The sequence below is a fragment of the Triturus cristatus genome, chromosome 7 (assembly GCF_964204655.1).
Source record: "Triturus cristatus chromosome 7, aTriCri1.1, whole genome shotgun sequence".
Classification (NCBI taxonomy): Eukaryota; Metazoa; Chordata; class Amphibia; order Caudata; family Salamandridae; genus Triturus; species Triturus cristatus.
This window is the reverse complement of record NC_140590.1, coordinates 129,612,493-129,635,024: the sequence shown is the minus strand read 5'-3', so window position 1 is coordinate 129,635,024 and position 22,532 is coordinate 129,612,493. Positions and strand designations below refer to the sequence as shown.

Sequence of the window (22,532 nt, the reverse complement as noted above, 5' to 3'; positions counted from 1 at the left end):
ATATATAGAAGCTCGGTTTGTCCTCAGCGGAGTCCTCTGCACCCACCTCATGGTCACTTCCCACTCGGTTCACCATCTCGTCCCCTCTTGCAAGGTTTTTCTCAATGAGGTCGTCCATGGGGACACAGTGGAGGTGCACCACCTACTCCAGCACATCCATTCGCCCTCTGTCATGAATCAGGGGCATTACCCGGGGAAGATGTGAGACATTGACTGATAGGGTTGTGCAGTACAGAAGAAGTCAGCTCTGTCTATATTGACTCCTCTGCGCGATGTCAACATCTTTGCATGTCTCTTTGGTAATGCATTCCTTACTTATACTGATGCGTCAAACAAGTTTCGAACCTTCCTTCATCCTCACTGTCTCTAAAGTGTATCTCTAGTGAATCTTGCTCACTTACAGAAGCATCTGTTCAAAAGGATACACTTTAAAGCTCTCCTGATCGCAGCTCCTTGTCCTCTGACTTTCTGTCTCACAGTTGGAGCTCTAGTGTCTCAATGGGGCTTTTCTAGATGCCCGGCTCAGGCTCTGTTCTTAATTTTGATCAGTGCTTCAGTTCATTGCACACATTCTCCAAGTTCATCCAATCCTGTTACCTTTATGTCAACCAAACTCTGGGAGCTGCCCATTTCTGGTTTCTTAATGGTTTGATTGATATGTGTTTTATTGTAATTATAATTATAATTTATGAAATCGTCTTGACAAGCATCCTTTCTCCGTCTTAGACAGGCCGGCCATACTCAACTCTGTCTGCAGACAACATCGGATGTGTTCTTACTAAATTCAAACACTTACGCAGATCTCCTGAAGGATATGGTGCCTAAACTGATAACTCTCCAGAAGTATTGACAAAGCAAAGTATAGTGAAAGAGGAGAGCTATTGACATCAAACCACGAGTTAAGTCATCAGATGTCGACCTATCAAAGACTGCTTTCAATGGTGCCATTTGTCAATTTCACACTGTACTCAGAATCCACCCATTCTGCTACCCATCATCTTCCATGTAAGTGGAGCAAATTCCCTATCGAAGACAGAGCAGTGTAGACAGATGTTACTGTAAATGTTCAGTAAATACCTTTTAATGGGCTTGTCAGCTTCAATTCGATGCACACTGAAATGTTCTGCAAACACCGCAGTGGTATATCAGGAGCACACAAGCTGACACACATCACTAACAGCCCTTTTCAACTTCTACTAGAGACAAGAAGCCCATGCCAGATCTTTAGTGCCCTCAACCAACTCAATAAAACAGACAAATGTCAAAAAGACAGATCATCTTTTTAAAACCCACAGCTAATGGTACCTAACACAATTACTCAAAAAAAGGAGAATCTATGCAATCTTCTGCTATACCACCATCAAATACAAAAGATGACACTTCTGCCTACATTTGCAGACATTCTTTAACAAATCAATCAATCAATCAAACCGGGCTTTTAAAGCGCATCTAATCACCCATGAGGGAATCCAGGTGCTGAGAACCTGCTGCTTAGGGAGGATTTAGTTGAACAGCCAGGTCTTAAGTCCCTTCCTGAATTCCAACAGAGACAATGAGTTCTGGAGGTGAAGGGCGAGGTCATTCCATGACTTCGCAGCGAGGTAGGAGAAGGAATGTCCTCCACTGTTGCTTCGGCAGATACATGGAGTGTGAACGAGGAAGAGGGAGGAAGAGCGTAGGGGTCTGGAGTGTTTGTGGAAGTTCAAGCGGTGGTTGGGGTATGCTGGTCTTTGGTTGTGAAGGGCTTTGTAGGAGTAGATCAGCATCTTGAATTGACATCTCCTCTGGATGAGGAGCCAGTAGAGCCTTTTGAGGTGGGGGGTGATGTGGGTTCACTTAGGGAGGTCGAGAATGACTCTGGTCACTGAGCTCTATTTGGTTTGCAGTCTAGCCAGGAGGTGTGAGGTGATTTCCACGTAGAGTGCGTTGCCGTAGTCCAGCTGGCTGGTGACTAGGGCCTGACTGACGGTTCATCTGATGTTGACCGGGAAACATGTGAAGATCTTACTCTGTTGGTCTGTTGAAGTGGGTGGGAGTCCTAGTTTGGAAGGCCACCAGGAGTCATTCCACAGACAGGTGTTGTTCTTGAAGATGAGCACTTACATTTTGTCTGCGTTGAGTTTTAGGAAGTTGTTTTTGATCCAGTTGACGACGCTCTTCATGCATCTGTGGAAAATAGCCATTGTGGTGTTAGGGTCTTCTGATAGCGAGAAGATGAGCTGGATGCAGTCGGCATAGGATATGATGTTTAGTCCATGGGGTCTGATGATGTTGGCCAAGGGGGTCATGTAGGTATTGAGCAGAGTAGGGGTGATCATCAAGGGAAGCCACAGATTATGTTCTTAGGTTCTGAGGTAAAAGGTGGAAGGCAGATTCTTTGGGTTCTTCCGATGAGGATTCCAATGTAGTGAAGCCTCTTGATAAGTTTGTGGTAGGAAACGGTGGCAAAAGCTGCTGAGAGGTCGAGGCGGATTATGGCTGCCATTTTTCCCCAATCAAGGAAGGTTCAGATGTCATCAGTGGAAGTGATCAGGGCGGTTTTGGTGCTGCAGTTGGCGTGGAAGGAATAGTCCATTCAGATATTCTTACCTAAAAGGAAATTTCTAACACATCTTCACCTGTGTAACTCAATGATGGCAGTCAATGACACCCCTTCCACTCCCGCCAATCCAATTGTGGTATGACAATCCTCAAAAGGGCCACATCTCATGTGGTCACCACAGAAAGCTTCAATGCCTGCATCCCATGTGCGAATGCCACGGTATAGAACCAATTGGCAAAATATTGTGTGTAAAACTTTGTTCAGACAGTCTTGTCTCACCTCAGAAGCACTGTAGAAAAGGCTCTGAAACTTAATGAATTTACAAGCAAATTATGTTTTCATGGACATGCGATTGGATAGGGGTAACCTATGCAAACCTCTTGAGCTGCAACCCTAATCATATAGATGGATTAACCAGGAGCAAATAAAACTCTCTTGTGCCAAGCCACATTAATAATTGTATGTTTCAACACAATTAGCACCATAATTTTCATTCACACTGGCGGTGTAGTTGTCCAAATATTTGCCTGAATTATGCCTTTTTGCAGTCATCAATTTGCTGTTCCCCCTGCACGTTTCAAAGAGCTCTAATTAGGCAGCCATGGGAGCCGGGATTTGACGGCAGCCCATCTGGTGGAATCTGGATGCCCGTTGCGCGATGGCAGGAGGAGTCCGCGCCACTCGCGCGGGCAAAATAGGAAGGCACAGTGGGACACTCGGTTACAGGCATACAGATGCAGTCCTGCTGCCTTCGAATGGGGTCCGCTGCATAAATCTACCTTACATATAATATGTATTAAACAAATCTACATATACTCAGCATTGCTGGGAGTGTCAAGATTGTTAATAACCTGAGATTTGTTGGCAGGAAATATGCACAAAATATATTAGAATATGCCACCAGCCCCTTCTAAATCCCAACCAGCAAAGGTAGCAAGTTACCTGCAATAAACATATGCGCATTCACAATTTGACGCTGCAGTAGGAACTGGCATTTTATTTAAGGAAGTATATATATTATTTATTCAGGATACTAAGGGCTAGATTAAGAGTTTGACTGTCCACTGGAAATGTGTAGAGCAACCGTGCATACCTGCAGGAGGGAACAGTGTGACCTTAAACACCAAGGTACTACAGCACCATTATAGTTCTATGATTGGTCCAATAAATCTACAACATAACTATTCATTTCTTGTACCCACGCGGTGATTAACAGCCTTCTCGGATAAAATATTCCTTCAGTATCCTAGATCTTCTCGGCACATTTTTCTTCAGTTCGTTTTCAGAGCTTTAATTCCTTGATGGAGAATCAACTCTTTAATAACTGAGACTTGTCCTAAAACCAAGGAAAATGTTGGTTGCTCTATTACATGCAGGAGGTGAGGTCTGGCTGTCTGCCTTCAAGCCTCTGTCCACGGGCTGCCAATATCCCACACACACTGCGGCAGACTGGGGTCACGTGGGATATCCCGCAAGGCCTGATTGATGCATGATGCTGGCCTCTGTGGCCCCTATGGGTGCAGGGGGAGGCTACAGGCATCAGGGGACCCCTATTCAACCTCAGAACTATGAACATCTGTGACATATGGGAGTCTCAAGGGCCCCTCTCCACACTCTGAAGAGGAAGGGGCATCATTTTGCATCACCCCACTGCTGATTAAAAGCATTAATACCAGTTGGCAAGAGAGAGACATTGCTTTATGTTCTACAAGGTGCAATCCAGCCTGCTTCTAGGAGGGCAGCGTGGTTCAAAAGAAAGGCAGAGGAGGAAAGGGTAGCAAGCTGTGACCAAGACAAAATATTAGCTATTGTAAAAAGTAGCTAGCAATAGAGCTCAGCCAGCCATATTTGAAACTACTGATGTTAATTAATTTGTTTTGGCATGCGGACAGATTCTTATATTCCTTAGCTGTTTATTTTTTATACAAGAATTTGGGGCTAGATGAGCATACTTTTAGGATAGCAACTTACAAATAGCAATTTTTTTCCAAATCGCTATTCTAAATGTCTGAAAGTCTTTTTTTAGTCGCTAATCAACCACCCTCATGAATATTAATGAGGTAGGTCACAATTTGGGAGCCATTAGGAATGACAGAAATCACACAGATGGTGGCCTGTTGAGGTTAGCAGACCACCATGTCTGTGATTGCTTTTCAAATAAAGCAATCACTTTTCATGCAACCCATTTTCTTTACAGGATAACTGGGTACATTTAAAAAATGGGAAGTGCAAGTTTACGTTTTTTAAAGTGGCCAGTGGAACTTGGAATCACTGCCTGCTCTGAAAAAATATTTTTTTAACATTCTCAAAAGGGGAACGGGGCCTTTGGGGATCCATTCCCTTTGCAAATGGGTTAGCAACGCTTTTCAACTGGTGGTAAAGTGTCATTGTTTTGTGACTGAAAGCACACTACAGGCAATCAGTATTTGTATGGGACGCCCTAAATATACCCCTGTCAAATACTGAATCGCTAATGCAAATAGCTATTCAATACTGAATCGCATTTTGCCTTTTGTACATTTAAATAACTCTTTTTGTGGTTGCAAACAATCATCATAAGCCATAACATCAAGACTGCCTACTCTGAGGTGCAACCACTTAGCCTAATTGGAAGTTGTGTGGGCAGGAGGCAAAAGTAAGTGCAGTCATGTTAGTAGGCCATGTGTTTATTTATTTTTGCAATTCTATATAGCGCAAACTTGGCTGAAGGGCATTAACCCTTTCGATGCGCATGACGGAGCGGTTCCGTCATGCGCATCGGTTGTGCTGTGCGGATGACGGAACCGCTCCGTCATGGCCACGCCCACGCATGAACCCTTCAGCACAGCGCGGTAATCCGCGCCGCACTGAAGGGGTTAAAGCGCATTACATGAGCACCGGATCACATTACACAAGGTCAGATTTATTTTCTTTATGAGGCACTTTGGGATCTGCTCAGAATTGCTAGATGTTGAGCTGATGCCTGGTCTTGAACCTGGTCCCCCAGTTCCTAAATGGGCAGCTCTGGTCGTTAGGCCACACCCCCTCCTCATGTCATCTGTAAGTGCTACAATTTGGAGAGTGAGGAGAAATCTTTTTTTTTCCACCCACCATGTGGGGTCTCTGGGTAACAGAAACGGATACGAGCCCAAACCTCTGCTGAGAAGCCTGTGGCCAGTTCAATTAAACATAAGTTCACTGAATATCAAGGCTGATAGTCTTAAATACACCTCATGCCTTTTTTATCCACTACCAGGCACTCCCTGTCCCTTTATCTCACTTTTGTAGGATCCTGTTTTCTCCCTTTGTGACGGTTTTCCCATCTTCCTATTCCTCTGATTTTCTGTCTCTTATGTTCCTAAATATCTACAGAGAATAATAACTGGCATCCAGAAAAATAAATGCTGGTGCCCCCCACCGGCAACCCCCGGCTCAAATTAAGCACTGCATGTAGGAAGTAAGATATGTGAGATATCACAAAAACTACCTCCTATTAGAAACTGGGCTACTGGTTGACTGGGGTGTGAGCCCTGGTCAAGCAGCAACCACAATCCTAGTCACTGTAAGGCACAAGCAAACCCAAAATTGTTTAGAGAAAATAATGCCAAGAGGTGTAAAAGCATCAACTGTGGGTATCTGGACAAATTTGCAAGTTCAGGCTGACTGCAATGGAGTGTGGGTTGGCTACAGGGACCCTGGTTTGGGCAGCGTTGCCAGGGTCCCCGTTGAAGATGCGTTGCACACCCGAAGCGAAACGTCGGTTCACAGGATGTGGTGAGGCTGCGGTGTGAGGTCCTGTTGCACCAGCTGTGAGGATTCCATTGATGACGGCTTGGGATGCAAAGTCCAGAGGGCGGGATGCGTCACGCAGTCAGGGTGATGTGTTGGTTCTAAGGAGTTGTGAGGCTGCGATGCAGAGTTTGGTGTCATTGTCGAGGCTGCCATCGATGAGAGATGAGAGGGCCGGCGCCGAGGATGCATCACTCAGCGATAGTCCCGAAGGCAATACGGGCCGCGGAAGGAATGTGAGTCTTTGCGAACGTTCCAAACGACACAGCAGCAGAGATGCTGGATTGCCCAGTGCAGCAGAGGAGATGTATCGGTTCAGCTGAACCCACAGAGGTTGGCAAAGGACCTTAAGCCCACTTCCAAGGGTCCAGAACTGGGTTGGCACTACTTGGCAGGTAGAGTCACAGATGACAGAGTCCAGGTGAAGATGCAAGGTTCTTGGAAGCCTGTTGTGTCCCTGATGCTTTAGCTCAGGAGGCCAGTCAACTAGTTACTCTGGGTTCCTTGTTTAAGGGGTGTAGGTCCAGTACTTTTCACCCAGGCATGAGGGCAGCAGGTCAGTACAGCTTAGCAAGAGTCCAGCAGAGTGAAGTCCAGCAGAATGGCAGTCCTTCAGCAGCAGTCCTGCTTCCTGGCAGAGTATCCACAGGTCTAGAAATGTCCTGAAGTGGTGGTGTCTCAGGTCCTTCTTTTATGCACAGGTGTGCCTTTGAAGTGGGGAAAAGATTCTGGAGGCATGCCTCTGAAGTGTACAGATACCCTGCTTTCCCTGCCCCGGCTCCAGCCTAACTACAGGGAGTATGCAGCCCTTTGTGTTGAGACAAGACACAGCCAACTTGGGCGCAAGTGAGGCTAGACCCAGTTTCTCTCTCCCATCTTACGAGCAATGGCCCATCCACTCACACTTAAGCTCCCATTGTGTGTGGCTATCTAGAAGGAATAAACAAATCAAAGCTGCCAACTACACCCAGTTATGTGACCAGAGACAGGCTGCCAGCACCAAATGGCTAAGGCAAGAAAATGCCAACTTTCTAAAAGTGGCATTTTCAGAGCTGTAATTTAAAATCCGACTTTATCATAAATTAGGATTTTGAATTAGGATTCCAGAGACACCAAACACGAACCAGTTATCTCTTCAAATTTGGAAATTACACTTATAAAATGTAATAATGCAACTCCAATGTTTTCTATGGGAGAGATAGGTCTTGCAGGAGTGAAAAACAAGCTTTTTACCACCAGGACATGCAAAAAGTTTTAAATACACTTCTTCCTGACCTTGGGGCTTTCTAGGGCCCACCTTAGGGGTGACTAATATGTATTAAAAAGAAAGATTTGGTCCTAGAAAAAGGTTTTATTTGTGAGGTCGAAATGGTAGTTTGAACTATGCACACAGGCTATTCAATGACAGGCCTGAGACATGCTTAAAAGGCTACTTTAGTGGGTAACACAACCAGTGCTGCAGACCCACTACTAGCATTTAATTTACAGGCCCTGGGCACATGTAGTGCCACTTTACTAAGAACGTTTAAGTAAATTAATGATGCCAATGGATATAGCCAATGTTACCATGTTTTGAGCAGAGAGCACAAGCCCTTTAGCACTGGATAGCAGTGATGAAGTGTGCAGAGTCCTAAAGACAACAAAACAAATTCAGCAAAAAGTGGAGGCAAAAGGCAAAACTTTGGGGATGACACTGCAGAAAGGGCCAGGTCCAGAACCTCCACAATGTACTTTTTAGGGGTACTTCTATCTGAAAAAATATGTTTTCACGAGAATACAAGAAAAGTTGGGCATAGCTAACAAAATCTCACAACCTTCATAACGTTCAAAGTTGATAAACATTTGTAGGTGAAGTTTACTTTTTTCCTAGCCTGGTTTTACTTGATCATCGGGAGGTTTCAACCGAGTAAACTGCAATTCAGCTTCATGATACGGTTAGTGAAAGAGACCCAATAAGAGCTTAAGGGCCATATGGAGCAAGATTAGTAATTGTGATTTTTAATTGTGATTTTTACCAAATCGCAATTTGAAAATTGCAACTCCTAACATGTGAAAGTTTTAATTTTAAATTAGTGATGTTTACTGGGTGACAAATAGACCTACCTCATGAATATTAATGAGGTATGTTGCAATTTGAGACCCACTGGAAAATGACGCTATCCTACGGATGCTGCCCTGCTTGGGTCAGCACACCACCATGTCTGTGATTGCTCTTTAATGAAGCAATCGTTTTTGTTTAATGCAGCCCGTTTCCCTTAACAGAAATAAGAGTGCATTTAAAAAGACAAGTTTCCATCTTTTTTTGTCGTTTAATAAGCTGCAGAGGTCCTGTAGACTACGCGGCAGGGTCGTGGACCAGGACGGGTTCCCCAGCGGTCTACAGCGCCACGATGCCTCAGGGCAGCAGTGTGCTTTACAAGACACATACATTTACATTTACCATCTACTAAACAAACTTTTTTATTTTACATGCACACAGGGGAAGGAGTCCCCAGGGCACCTCTCCCCATTCGTGGTTGGTTTACCACTACACATTTATAATTAGTAAATTATTAATGTTTTGCGACCGGACGTTGGTCGCTAAACATGAATCGATACCAGTCCGATTCAGTATTTGGAAGGGATGCCCCTTCCAAACATTGAATCGATATTTGGTTCTAAACCCAAAATGTGAATTGGGAACATGTGACCGAATCGCGGTTTGGGTTTCATACATAACAAAGCGTTTTTTTTGCGATCACAAATGGCACGATTCTGAAACAGCTAGACTTTGCGCATCGGGCCTTTTGTGACCACAAAAAATCTTCATACATCTAGTCCTAAGTTCTGTGAACATTTTTATTAGGCAATCTTGTTATTAAATTTAGCCAGTACCTTTATTACTACCTATCATGATGAACAAAGTTTCGTCTGGTGGTATGATACAACCTGGCTATTCTCACCCTCTTCTACGTTGTTTAGAGACAGTCTACCAACATCCATCCACTTTTAAAGTCACAAAGAAAACTGTTTGAGAGAAAACAGCACAATCATGTATGAGCCAAAGCGTGCATTTGTAAAGTTAAAAAAAAAATGTCAGTGTTGTGACCTTAATCAAAGCAGTAAGGTGCAAGAACTATGGCAGTCAAAGATAGCGGCGCGACTTCTCGCGTCATAGGAACCTTGCACTCCCCCAACTGTATAGTTACTCGAGGGGATTCGCTTATTTTGTAATTGGTAGTCAAGGAAACGTGATGCAGTTGTGTGTCCTTTGTTGTGTGTGTGGGGGGGGGACTCTGCCAATCATCAGTGGTGTCAATGTGCCAGAGCAACACTGAAAGCGCAGCTCTGGGGCCGCCATTCCAAGGCACCCGCAGGCCGTGCCTTGTTCTGTACAGGGCTCCCAGGCATCCCCGCGGCAGCCTCCAGTGAAGGCAGAGGGGTTCAGATGTTAGAGTCTTCCTTGTCTCGCGCGACACATAAGGATTGTCACATTTGCTCTGGGCTCTGCCTCGCCGCTGGCGAGGAAGGCTGTGTACCTTATGTGCAAAAAGGTATGTGTGTTTTTGTTTGGTTCTGTGTGCATGTCTGTCTAAGTGCACCTATGTGTGTATGTGTGTACCTCCATGTGGATTTGTAACTCTGTGTGTCTATTTGTACCGTTAGGGTTTATGTATAACTGTGTGTGCCTATGTGTGCTTATGTGTGCCTGTGTGTACCTGTGTGTGTAACTTTGTGCGTGTGTGTGCACGTGTCTCTATGTGGGTTTGTATAAACAACTATATGTGCTTGTGTCTGTTTATCTATGCATGCCTGTGTGTGCATTTCTATTTCTGTACACCTGATCGTTCATGCCTATGTGTGTCTGTAGGTGTGTGTGTGTATATGTATGTATTGGTTTACCTATGTGTACCTGTGGGTGTTTCTATATGGTGGAATGTGTGTGTGTGACTGTGTGTGCCTATGCATACCTGTATGAGTGCTTGTGCATCTGTGTACGCATGCATGTGTCAATGAGTGCCTGTGTGTGTCTATGTATGCCTGTACACATAACACTGTGTGGTTGTATCAGAGTGCCTCTGTGTATGTTTATGTCTATCTCAGTGTGCCTTGGAATGCATGTTTGTGTGTACCAGTGTGTGTATGTATGTGTGGCTCCACCTATGTGTGTGCCTGTGTGTGTCTATTTACGCCTGGATATGTGTGTGTACTTCTGCGTATATTATGTTATGCTAAAATTATTTATAAAGTGCACGCACACCGATTAGTTTCTTGGCACTAACTATAGGAGTGACTGGAGTCCTGAATGGTTAATCATATGCCTGGGTAAACAGCCATGTTTTAAGGAGTTTCCTGAATCTCAGGAGATCTGTGCAGGATCTGAGGCCAGGGGGGCAGGGCATTTCAAAAGGAGAGGTAGATTCCTTTAGGCATCTAACCACAAACCAGAGTTCAGAGTTCTGTAAGAAAACTGAGAAAATCCTGAGAGAGTCAAGCTAGAGCTCAACCTTATAAACTTTCAGCTGACTATGTCTTCAATGGGGGTTGCGGAGCCAAGAAATCTTCACCTCCCTCTTTGGATTTATTGGCCTTATGATTCCAAATTTGCTATAAGGAGCTATTATTTTCTGAAGTTTTACTTGTAACTGGACATTGCTGTTACCTTGTGTTATGATCTCTTTATTAACCTGCGCCTTGTCTCACTCCGCACGGCTGCTTTCCTGAACGAGGCCCCATTTCATGGCGCTGCCGCGCTTGAAGACTAAGTTGATGCAGTGGGCAGAGTCACCTCCTATTCCTTTTCAACCTTTCAAAAATCAATTTAAAATATGGTCCCCAGACAGAGGATACACCAAATAATAAACTAATAGGAAGAGAAACACATGTTCTTAATAAAAAGGCCAAGAAGTGAGTCCGAAGAGTGAAGGAGGTCTTGGGTGCAAGCATTCTACTTGAATCTGGGTTCCCAGCATCCTTATTGGTACAGAACACTTGCAGGCTGACCTCTAAGAGTGCCTGGTGGTTCTTGCAACTGAGAGCTCCTGGGAAAACACCTGATAACTAACAGGCACATGCATCAACGTAGACTTTTGCGATTCCTTAATTGCGATTATTAAGGAATCGCAATTAAGGAATTGCAAAAGCCTATGCATGTAGGAATCGCTAAAAAAATAGCGATTCCTACAAATTCCTTAATTGCGACTCGCAAATTGCGGGTCGCAATTAAGGAATGCCGTCCCATTCATTCCTATGGGCCTCCGGGAATAGGAGATTGCATGAGCAATTTGCGAGTACCAGTAGGTACTCGCAAATTGCTCATGCAATTTCATGGGTGCAAGGGTGTCAAAATGACACCCTATTGCACCCCTGAAATTGATCTATGCACATATGTTGCACACACACATGCTCTAAGGGCATGTGTGTGCGCAACATGAAACTTTGAAAAATGCACAAAAGTGCATTTTTCAAAGTTTTTGCAAATTACCATGAAGTTCAACTTCATGGTAATTTGCGCCCCCTATTAGCGAAATCGCTAATTTTTTTACTTTAATGCATTGCATTTAAGGAATCTCAATTTGGGATTCCTTAAATGCAATCGCAATTTAAGTAATCGCAATTTAGAGATTCCTTAAATTTCGATTTTTGCATTTGGGATGATGCATCCCAAATGCAAAAATACCAGTCGCAAAGGGGCAGATTCTGAGAATCTGCCCGTTTGCGACCGGTTTTTCCTTTGATGCATGTGCCTGTAAGTCACTTGCATGAAACCTGCACATGTGCCGCAAAGGTTCTGAGTTGGCCTTGACTGGATTCAAACCCATGATCTACAGGTGAGAGAAACTTTTAGTGGTGACTGTTTAATAACACAGACATCTCTCTGGATTGTTTCAGCATTGTACATCTCTAGTCAAGCACAACTTTCATTTCCTTATGGCCATGACTACTAGTAATTACAGCAGATAATTTGATTTGCTACAGCAGATATTAACAATAGTAAGAATAATAGCAGTTTTGGTAAAACATGACTTGACGCTGTCATGAATCGTGTTCAGTTGTAGTCTAAGGAGGAGAATCTCTGGTTCCATGGAGCTGACTTCCAAATGCTACTTAATTCCAAAGTTAACTTATAAAACTGTGCCACATTGCAGTGACAGCGTTACCTGTTCTAATCACCACATGGGGAAATGGCCGGCTTTAATTGTACTGCATGTTTATCGCTGCTGCCTCAAGGCGCTACAAGATAAATCCCATAAGAAAACAAAAACATCTCTAAACTTTAAACAGCAGGGCTGGGAAATTAAAAAGATCAGGAAAGTGCCAAATGAGGCGAATCGATGAAACTGAGGCATCCCGGAGGGATAAGATGCGGAGGACGAGTCCTGGAAGAAGAAACGCGGCAATGACTGGGTTAATGAGTGAAACCAAAATATGGTGAAGCCATGACGGATGGAAATATAAGTTAATAGGCAAAAAGAAAAGATTCGAAGGCAGGTGGTGAAAAAAAAAATTGTTTTTAAAAGGAGGTGTCTTTTATATGCAAAAGAGGCTATCATATATGGAGGGTCCTTGCTTAGTTCTAAGGTTGTCTCCAGCTCGAGGAGATCTGAACTTGAATCCTGACTTCTCTATGTGAACTTATATGTGATCCTGCAGCAATCACTTTATCACTGGTCTGTGACCTTCTTCTTGGCTGAGAACAGTGTGAGTGAGTGCCTGACGAGATATTTACCCACAAGCTCAGTTGTTCTGCATCGATATTCTCAATTCTCCCAAGGGGGGAGTTTTCTTCGTAGCACTGCAAACATTTCCATCCGGAGAGAGTTACTGCGCATCAGAGTTCACATTTCCTACAGGGGGTGAATTACTTTCTGTGAATGTTCTCACTGCCCTCCTGAGGGGAGCTATTGTAATGTTTCAGACTTTGCATTTTATTTCTGGGTGGAGTTCCGCTGCATCGCTGTTCCAACGCTCGTCCTCTGCTGCATTAATCTGTAGCACCGTTACTATTACACTTACGGCCGAGTTACTTTGCATCACCATCCACCTTTCCTTCAGCGGCTGAATGACATCTTTTAAAAGCTAACCGTGCCCTGAGCGATGTTAGATCAGTGTTCAGACTCACTCCTTTGGCTGTATTACTCTTTGTCTTTCTACATATTAAATTCATGAGGTAAATTAATCTCACAAAAAGTTCCTATCCTCCGGTGACTAAGGTTTTTTTAAGGCACTGATCAAATGCTCTTCTTATGCCAATGTCTTTGCATCAATGATTAGATTCCTCTTGGGAGCTGAGATACCATGTCAGTCTTGACACTGCACCCCCTGCACATTGAATCAACAATACCGATAGGACTGAAAATGGAGGATAGAATATCGAAAATATAGGTCAGTAAGATTTTCCATATCTAGATTTTCCATATCTAACTCTTGTCTAGATGTTCCATATCTAGCTTAACATGGATGTACCTACGTGGTATAAATGTCTTCAAGGTACATAGATGTCGAGTTGAGAATAGTAAATCTTTACTCCTCTATATGCACTTACCTTTCCATTTTTTGTCCCTTGATATTCTGTCCTGTATATTAGCATTCCATGATATTGGTGAGGATATTCACTAGCACGATCAATGTTCAGTGGTTCACTTACATGACATCAATATTCACATTTCTCTCAAACCATGTTCACATTCTTCGCAGTGGCTGACCTACTTTATATACCAATGCTCTTATTTTCTTCTTTAGATGAGTTACCTTGCACTGCTCATATATCCTCAGCAAATGAGTAACTTTTTGCTATTCACATACCCTCAGTGCGGTAGTTACTTTATAGCAGTGTGCCCATATCCTCAGCGGGTGAGTTACGTTATATCATTGTTCAGATATCCTCAGCTGGTGAGCTACTATGCATCAGTTTGCAATTTTCCTCAGAGGAGAGTCACTTTATCTTAGTGGTCACATATCCTCAGTGGGTGAGTTACGTTACATCATTGTTCAGATATCCTCAGCTGGTGAGCTACTATGCATCAGTTTGCAATTTTCCTCAGAGGAGAGTCACTTTATCTTAGTGGTCACATATCCTCAGTGGGTGAGTTACTTTGTAACAATGTTAAGTTGTCATCCATGGGTGAGTTTGTTTGGATCAATATAAACATACCCTTGTGTTTGAGCTACTTTATATCAGTGTTCGTAAATCCTCGCTGGACGAGATACTGTAAAAAATAGTCCAGACATGCTCATAGCAGGTGAGTTACTTTGTAACAGCCTTCACATAAACTCACTGGATAAGTTGCTTATTATTAGTGTTCACATTAGGGGTGGGCGGAATTTGCAAAATTCACTTTCGCAAATTATCGCGAAAAAGTTAAAAATCTCCGCAAACACGCAGAAATATCGCAAAGATGCGGAAGTTTGCGGTATTTTCTGCGTGGTCGCGGCTCGCCAACTTACCCATGCGGTTGCTTGCGGGCGCGGCCATCTTGTTTTTGCTTGTCTCGCGGTGCATGATCGCGAAAAGAAAGATGTGGTCGCGCGACGCATGACGTTACTGCGGGCGCGAACTGTCGCGAGACAGCGCAAATGGCTACCAACAATCCAACATCTCGTGGAGAACGCGACCGGATCGGGAAAACTTGTCGGCGAACGCGGGGATTCAGGTAAGGCAATCGCGCGCACGCGACAATGTATTATTTTACAGCGCGAGCAAGAAACAAATTATCGCTAAGCTGCGGAATGCGGAAATTTTGACATTTTCGCGCTTTCCGCGGACCGCGAAAATGACAAATTATCGCAATTTCCGCGAACGGAACGGAATTTTGGCCCAGGCATAGTTCACATATCCTCTGTGGTTAGGTTACTCTTAAGGTCACATATTTTCTGTTTCTGCTGAATTACTTTGTGTGTGATGTCACATATTGTCCTTTGGAACATACTTTGTACCAATTTTCCCATAGCCTCAGAGGTTGTTACTTTGTGTGAGTGTTCAAATACCCTCATTTGATGTATTACTTTGTATCACTGTTTGCACATCTTCAGGGAGTGAGTTACTGTATATCACTGCTCACATGGTTCCTGGTCCTAGGTACTTTGGCCGTATTCACTCAGCCTTTGCATCACCCTTGTGTTGCGCAAGGCGACGTATAGCAATGCATAGGCTTGTTTGGGATTTACAAAGCCACGCAAGCTCAGATTGGCATGGCCTTGTGTGGCGTTGTAAAGAAATGTAGGACAACGTAGCAGCTTGCTCTGTACTACTTTGTATTTCTTATTGGTAGGCATTTTGTGAGTGGAGCATAGGCGTTCCTGCACATCCACCCATGGATTTGACGCAACTCCAGATTTAGTAAGGTTTGCAAAGCTGAATTTGCACGAAACCTGTATGCCTACCACAGAGAGGTGTAACAGGAGAAATATGTTTATTGCTCCTCGTTTACATCCTCATTCTATGTGTGCTGCATTCTGCATTACACATAGAGAGAACAATATGCCTCTTTGGATTGCCAGCACAGGAAGAGAGCTGAAGAGCGCCATTCGGGTGAATATTGGCTCTACAAATGAGCAAGTGGTCTGGGATGCTTTTAAAGCTTATCTAAGAGGAATTTTGAGGCCTATAATCGGGGGGAAAAGAAAGATTGCAAAACAGGATGAAGATAGTAGAACTAGGGAGATCAAGATGAAAGAGAAAGCTTTACAGAAAGCCTCCTTGGAAGGCACAAGTAATATCCCTACCCTGGTTAAGGATCTAGAGGATCTACAGGCCAAATTCCAGGCCCAGCTGGATAAAATACTACTTGAGAAATGGAAGGTAAGCAAACTTCAACATTTTGCTTATGGTGAAAAATGTAGTTCTCTGTTGGCCTGAAAAAGTAAAGTAGAAAGCAAAAAACGTAATAGAGAGTTTAAAAAGTAGGGAATCAGGGGAGGAGGTCTGTGTGAATGCAGACATACTGAGGGAAGCTAGAGGTTTATGAGTGAACTGTATCAAGAAACTGTATTTCCAGACCCACAGAGTATCAATGAATGGTTAAGGCTCCCACAGTTAGCTGGAGAACAGAAAAGATCTCTAGGAAAGGAGATAACAGAAGAGGAGGTGAAGAAACAGTGTAGAAAAATGGCTCGGGGGAAAGCTGCAGGACCAGATGGCATACCGATTGAGGTATACATATCCCTGCTAGATATAGTAGTACCTATATTTGCATCATTATGTAATAGATTATGTATCTCGGGAGAGAACATCCCTAGCTCATGGTCAGAAGCCATGATCACCTTAATACTCAAACCCAATAAAGATCCACAGAAAGTCGATTCCTATAGACCGATATCTCTTTTAAACGTTGACTATAGGATCTATTCGGGTATCCTAGCAGCACGTGTGGCCAAGGTGATAAAAGAGGTTGTGCATCTTGATCAAAGGGGCTTTATTCCAGGTAGGCAATTAAACGAGCTTACGTTCCAGATGATAGGAGCTATTGATATTGCTTAAGTACGAAAAATACCCTTGACACTAGTAGCAGTAGATGCTGCTAAAGCATTCGATCAAGTTAATTGGAGATATATGTGGGAAGTTCTCAATGGGTTTAATTTCCCAGAGAATTTGGTGAGGGCGGTGAAAATCTTATATCAGAGCCCCAGAGCCATGGTATTGACTAATGGTGAATTATCAAATTAGTTCAGCATAACAAGAGGCACAAGACAGGGATGCCCATTGTCTCCACTTTTGTTTAACTTATATATAGAGCCCCTGGCTATTTCCATTAGAGCAGACACCACAATTTGCCCCTTTTCGTTTAATGGATTTAAATTGGGACTTTATGCAGATGATTTGATTTTATACACAACTAACCCAAAAGAGGCAATACCTAATCGGATGAGAAAAGCCGAGGGTTTTGGCTGAATCTCAGGATATGAAGTCAATATAGATAAAACTGAGATTATGCAGTGGAATCAAGAAACAGACATTCAGGGAGCGAAAACAAGAGTGCGATATTTGGGGGTAATTATTACACAGAAATTGGAAGATATTCCAAGAGAAAATTGGAAGAAAGTAAGTCGGGAGATTTCATCTACACTGTTGAGGTGGCCGAACCTGCTGTTTAACATCTATGGTAGGGTAAACCTTTTAAAAATGTTTATACTCCCCAAAATTACGTTTCTTTTTAATTCAATCCCTTTGTCTTTTAAAAAAGAAGATATAGCTAAATTACAGGGGAAAATTGGCAGTTTTGTTTGGGCATCTAAGGGTTCAAGGATAGGGTGGAAGAAATTGAGGAGGAAACTGGGGGCTGGGGGGTTGGCGTTACCAGATCTGCTTATGTACTGTTACGCTTTCCATTTCAAAAACTTCCGTATGTTAGCAAACAAGCCAGATGAGTCATCTCTGGGTGTACTGTTTACAGCAATGCTTGGAGAGATGGGTCAAGGCCAACGACATTTTTTATTTAAATATGGTGACCTAAAATTTTTAAAAAAAGGTTAGATTAAAGATTCTGAGTACGGCATTAAGAACATGGCTATACGTTCGTAAACAAATGGAAATTCCTTACTATTCTATGAGGGCACCAATTTGGGAATCACCGGGGAACCCTCCATGTTTGAAAGCTCAATTGAGTCAACCGCTAAAAGATGGGGGTATTCACTTTTGGCCAGACCTTATGAAAGAGGGAAGTCTAGTGAGCTGGGAGACGCTTAGTATTCTGACTACGGGAAAGTTTACAAGGTTTAAATATTACCAAAGTAACCTAACCCATCAAAGCTATGATCATTGATACAAAGTAACTGTTGCCCTGTGGGACTACGATCATTGATACAAAGTAACGAAAGCCCTGCAGAACTATGATCATTTAGACAAAGCAACTTTACTCCTGCATGATAGTGTGATACATAGGGCCATATTCATCAAACGTTCACACAACGCAGAGCAGCAAGCAAATTTCTGTGCTGCACTGCATGAACAGGAGAGAGCTGAGCCATGGCATATCTACGAAGATATGGCGCTCTTTTTTTTTTTTGTCCTCATATTGCCAGCTCTCATGTTGAGACTCTTCCTGTCTCTCTATACTGATTGTGATGAGAGAGAGGAAGGAGTACTGCATTATGGAGAGTTCGTTTCTGATACCCATCCCCATTTCTCTGCAGAGCCCTTGAGAATAAACACTGGGAATTTCAGAGCCGTCGGCACGTTGGCTTAATCATTGGACCTGCTTGTTTTTTCTTTCCATCCCATCAATAAAGTCCAGACCTTATCTCTACTCCCTGGGTCACGGCCATATCTGATTCACTTGTTACTATGATGCTTTTTAAAAGTTCATCAAAGGATGGGGGGTCCTCAGACTTCCACTTCTGGCATATCTCACGCCTTGCATGTAAAATCACATAAAAGATAAGTTTGGAAGCAAAATGTTTCCTCACCTCTTCCTCTTGCGAGAGCCCAAAGAATACCAAACAAAGGCTTAAATTGAATTGTTTACCTCCGCACTCGCCCAGAAAATTGCAGACCTCCGACTAGAATTTCGTGATTTTTTGGCATTCCAAGAACATATGCCTGTCATCGGCTCCTTCTATCTTACATCTTGGGCAGCAGTATTTATTACCTGTAACCTTTGTTAACTTCATCGGAGACCAGTAAACTCTGTGAGAGGTAAATAAATGGTTACATTTAAATGAGGCTCGCTTCACAACTGCTCAAGACATTTCAAATGATTTTGCCCATCTGAGTTCAACTTCCTCCTCATTAATCTCCTCACTCCATAATTTCCTTTCATCGGCCTCAAGCGTATCTTCTGCATCTAAAAAGGCCCAATACCAGTAGAAGATTTCCTTCTCCCAGTGCTCTGTTCTTGTTATCTGGTCTAACTTAGGCTCTTCCTCCTGCTGTGCCCAAACTTGTGCAGCCCACCGGGTAGTAACTCAGCCCCGAGTGACTATGATCATTTACACAAAGTATCTCAAGCCCCAGAGGACTTTGATCATTGATACAAAGTTACTCAAGCCGCAAATAACTATGATCATTGATACAAAGTGACTCAACCCCTGCAGTACTATGACCATTCATTGAAAGTAACTGTTGCCCCACGGGACTTTGGTCACTGATACAAAGTAACCTAACCCAGCAAACCTATGATCATTGATACAAAGTAACTGTTTCCCCGTGGGACTATGATCATTCATACAAAGTAACTCAACCCTTCAGGGCTATGATCAGTGATACAAATTAACTGAAGCCCTGCGGGACTACGATCAACCCCCTACAGAAATATTAGCACTGATACATAGTAGCTGAAGCCCTAAGGGAACATGATCATTGATAGAAAGTGACTCAACCCCTGCAGTACTATGACCATTCATACAAAGTGACTGTGGCCCCACGGGATTATGGTCATTGATACAAAGTTACTCAACCTAGCAAAGCTATGAACATTGATATAAAGTAACTGTTGCCCCACGGGACTATGATCATTCATACAAAGTAACTCAACCTCGCGGGGCTATGTTCAGCGATACAAAGTAACTGAAGCCCTGCCAGCATATCATCATTCATACAAAGTAACTCAAACCCCGAGGGCCCGATTCACAGAACTAATTTAAGAGAAAATCCTAAACTTACTACCATTTTCGTATTTACAGAAGGCACTTACTTATTTTGATATTCAGAGAAGGCACTTACTCACTTCGGTATTCACAGAAGACACTTACTCACTTCGGTATTCACAGAAGTTAGGAGTCCTAACTTTAGGACTCCTAAATGCATTCTGTGAATACCGAAAGTCTCAAAATTAGGATTTTTCTCAGTTTAGGAGTCCTAAAGTTAGGACTCCTAACTTTACTACTACTAAACTGAGAAAAATCCTAATTTTAAGGCTTTCGGTATTCACAGAAGGCATTTAGGAGTCCTAAACTTAGGAGTCCTAACTTTACTACTACTAAACTGAGAAAAATCCTAATTTTAAGACTTTCGGTATTCACAGAAGGCATTTAGGAGTCCTAAAGTTAGGACTCCTAACTTCTGTGAATACCGAAATGAGTAAGTGCCTTCTGTGAATACCAAAATGAGTAAGTGCCTTCTGTGAATACCAAAATGGTAGTAAGTTTAGGATTTTGTCTTAAGTTATTTCTGTGAATCGGGCCCCGAGTGACTATAATCATTTACACAAAGTATCTCAAGCCCCACAGGACTTTGATCATTGATACAAAGTTATTCATCTCGCACAGAACTATAATCATTGATACAAAGTGACTCAACCCCTCCAGTACTATGACCATTCATTGAAAATAACTGTTGCCCCACGGGTCTTTGGTCACTGATACAAAGTAACCTAACTCAGCAAAGCTATGATGATTGATACAAAGTAACTGTTTCCCCGTGGGACTACGATCATTCATACAAAGTAACTCAACCCTTCAGGGCTATGATCAGTGATACAAATTAACTGAAGCCCTGCGGAACTACAATCAACCCCCTGCAGAAATATTAGCACTGATACATAGTAGCTGAAGCCCTAAGGGAATATGATCATTCTTTTAAAGTAACTCTTTTAAAGTAACTCAGCCCCACAGGACTTTGATCATTGATACAAAGTAACTCAAGCCCCACAGGACTTTGATCATTGATACAAAGTTACTCAAGCAGCAAAGAACTGTGATCATTGATAGAAAGTGACTCAACACCTGCAGTACTATGACCATTCATGCAAAGTGACTGTGGCCCTGCGGGATTATGGTCATTGATACAAAGTTACTCAACCTAGCAAAGCTATGAACATTGAAAGAAAGTAGCTTTTGCCCCACGGGACTATGATCATTCATACAAAGTAACTCAACCTCGCGGGGCTATGTTCATCGATACAAAGTAACTGAAGCCCTGCCAGACTATGATCATTCATACAAAGTAACTCAAGCCCCAAAGGACTTTGATCATTGATACAAAGTTATTCATCCCGCACAGATCTATAATCATTGATACAAAGTGACTCAACCCCTCCAGTACTATGACCATTCATTGAAAATAACTGTTGCCCCATGGGACTTTGTTTAGGGCTTGAGCTAATATGTATCAGTGCTAAAATTTCTGCATGGCTTGAGTTACTTTGTATCAATGTTCATGTCCCCGCAGTGGTTGAGTGATTGTCTATCAATGATTATATTCCGCAGGGGTTGAGTTACTTTGTATCAATGATCGTAGTCCAGCAGCGCATGAGTTACTTTGTATCAGTGCTAATATTCCTGCAGGGCTTCAGTTACTTTTTTTCAATGATCGTAGCCCTGTGGGGCTTGAGTTACTTTGTATTAATGCTCATATTCTCACAGGGCTTGAGTTACTTTGTATAAATGATCATAGTCCAGTGGGTTTGAGTTACTTTCTGTAAATTATCATATTCTCACAGGGGTTGAGTTACTTTGTATCAATGATTGTTGTCCCACAGGGCTTGCGCTACTTTGTATCAATGAACATAGTCACGTGGGGCTTGACTTACTTTGTATCAATGTTCATATTCTCTCAGCGGTTGAGTTACTTTGTATCGATGATAATAGTCCGGCAGGGCTTCAGTTTCTTTGTCTCAATTATCATAGTCCCAGGGGCATGAGTTTCTTTGTATCAATGAACATTGTCCTGCGGGCTCGAGTTACTTTGTGTAAATGATCATATTCTCACAGTAGTTGAGCTACTTTGTATCAATGATAGTAGTCCTGCAGGACTTGAGTTACTTTCTATCAATGATAGTAGTCCGGCAGGGCTTGAGTTACTTTGTATCAATAATCATATTCTCGCAGTGGTTGAGTTACTTTGTATCAATGATTACAGTCCGCCTTGCTTTGAGGTACTTTCTATATAAAGGTGTTGCGGTTCCGTAAAGCTGTTAGCATGAAAGCTGTTTAGCGGTAAAGGTTTCCTCCGTTACAGCCCTTCCTCCCTACATTAACAGGAGGAAAACTCCATTTGCATTTATGTTCCTTGGAAATGTGAACACAAACCTGCTCGCACCCGTCAGCTCTATAATAACATTGCGTCAAATATAGACATTTAGGCCAGTTTGAAATTGCTTCAATTTTGAAAATGTTTTTTATTCATTTTTCTGGTCTCTTAACCAAGAAGCACATATTTATTTATTTGATTTATTTCGGACACTTGGTATAGCGCACAACTGACTCCCGAAGGAGTAGCTTGATGCTGTGCTGCTCATGACAAGGAAAGACATTCTAAAACAACTAAGGGCCCTATTACGATGGCGGACGGACAAAGTCCGCCCGC

At 42.9% G+C, this 22,532-nt stretch overlaps 1 protein-coding gene across 2 annotated transcripts in view; it reads right to left on the bottom strand.

The window, feature by feature from the left end:
* Window positions 1–22,532, bottom strand: part of IGLON5 (IgLON family member 5) — a 1,048,688-nt gene that overhangs the window by 550,140 nt on the left and 476,016 nt on the right. The gene's annotated exons all lie outside the window — the stretch shown is intronic.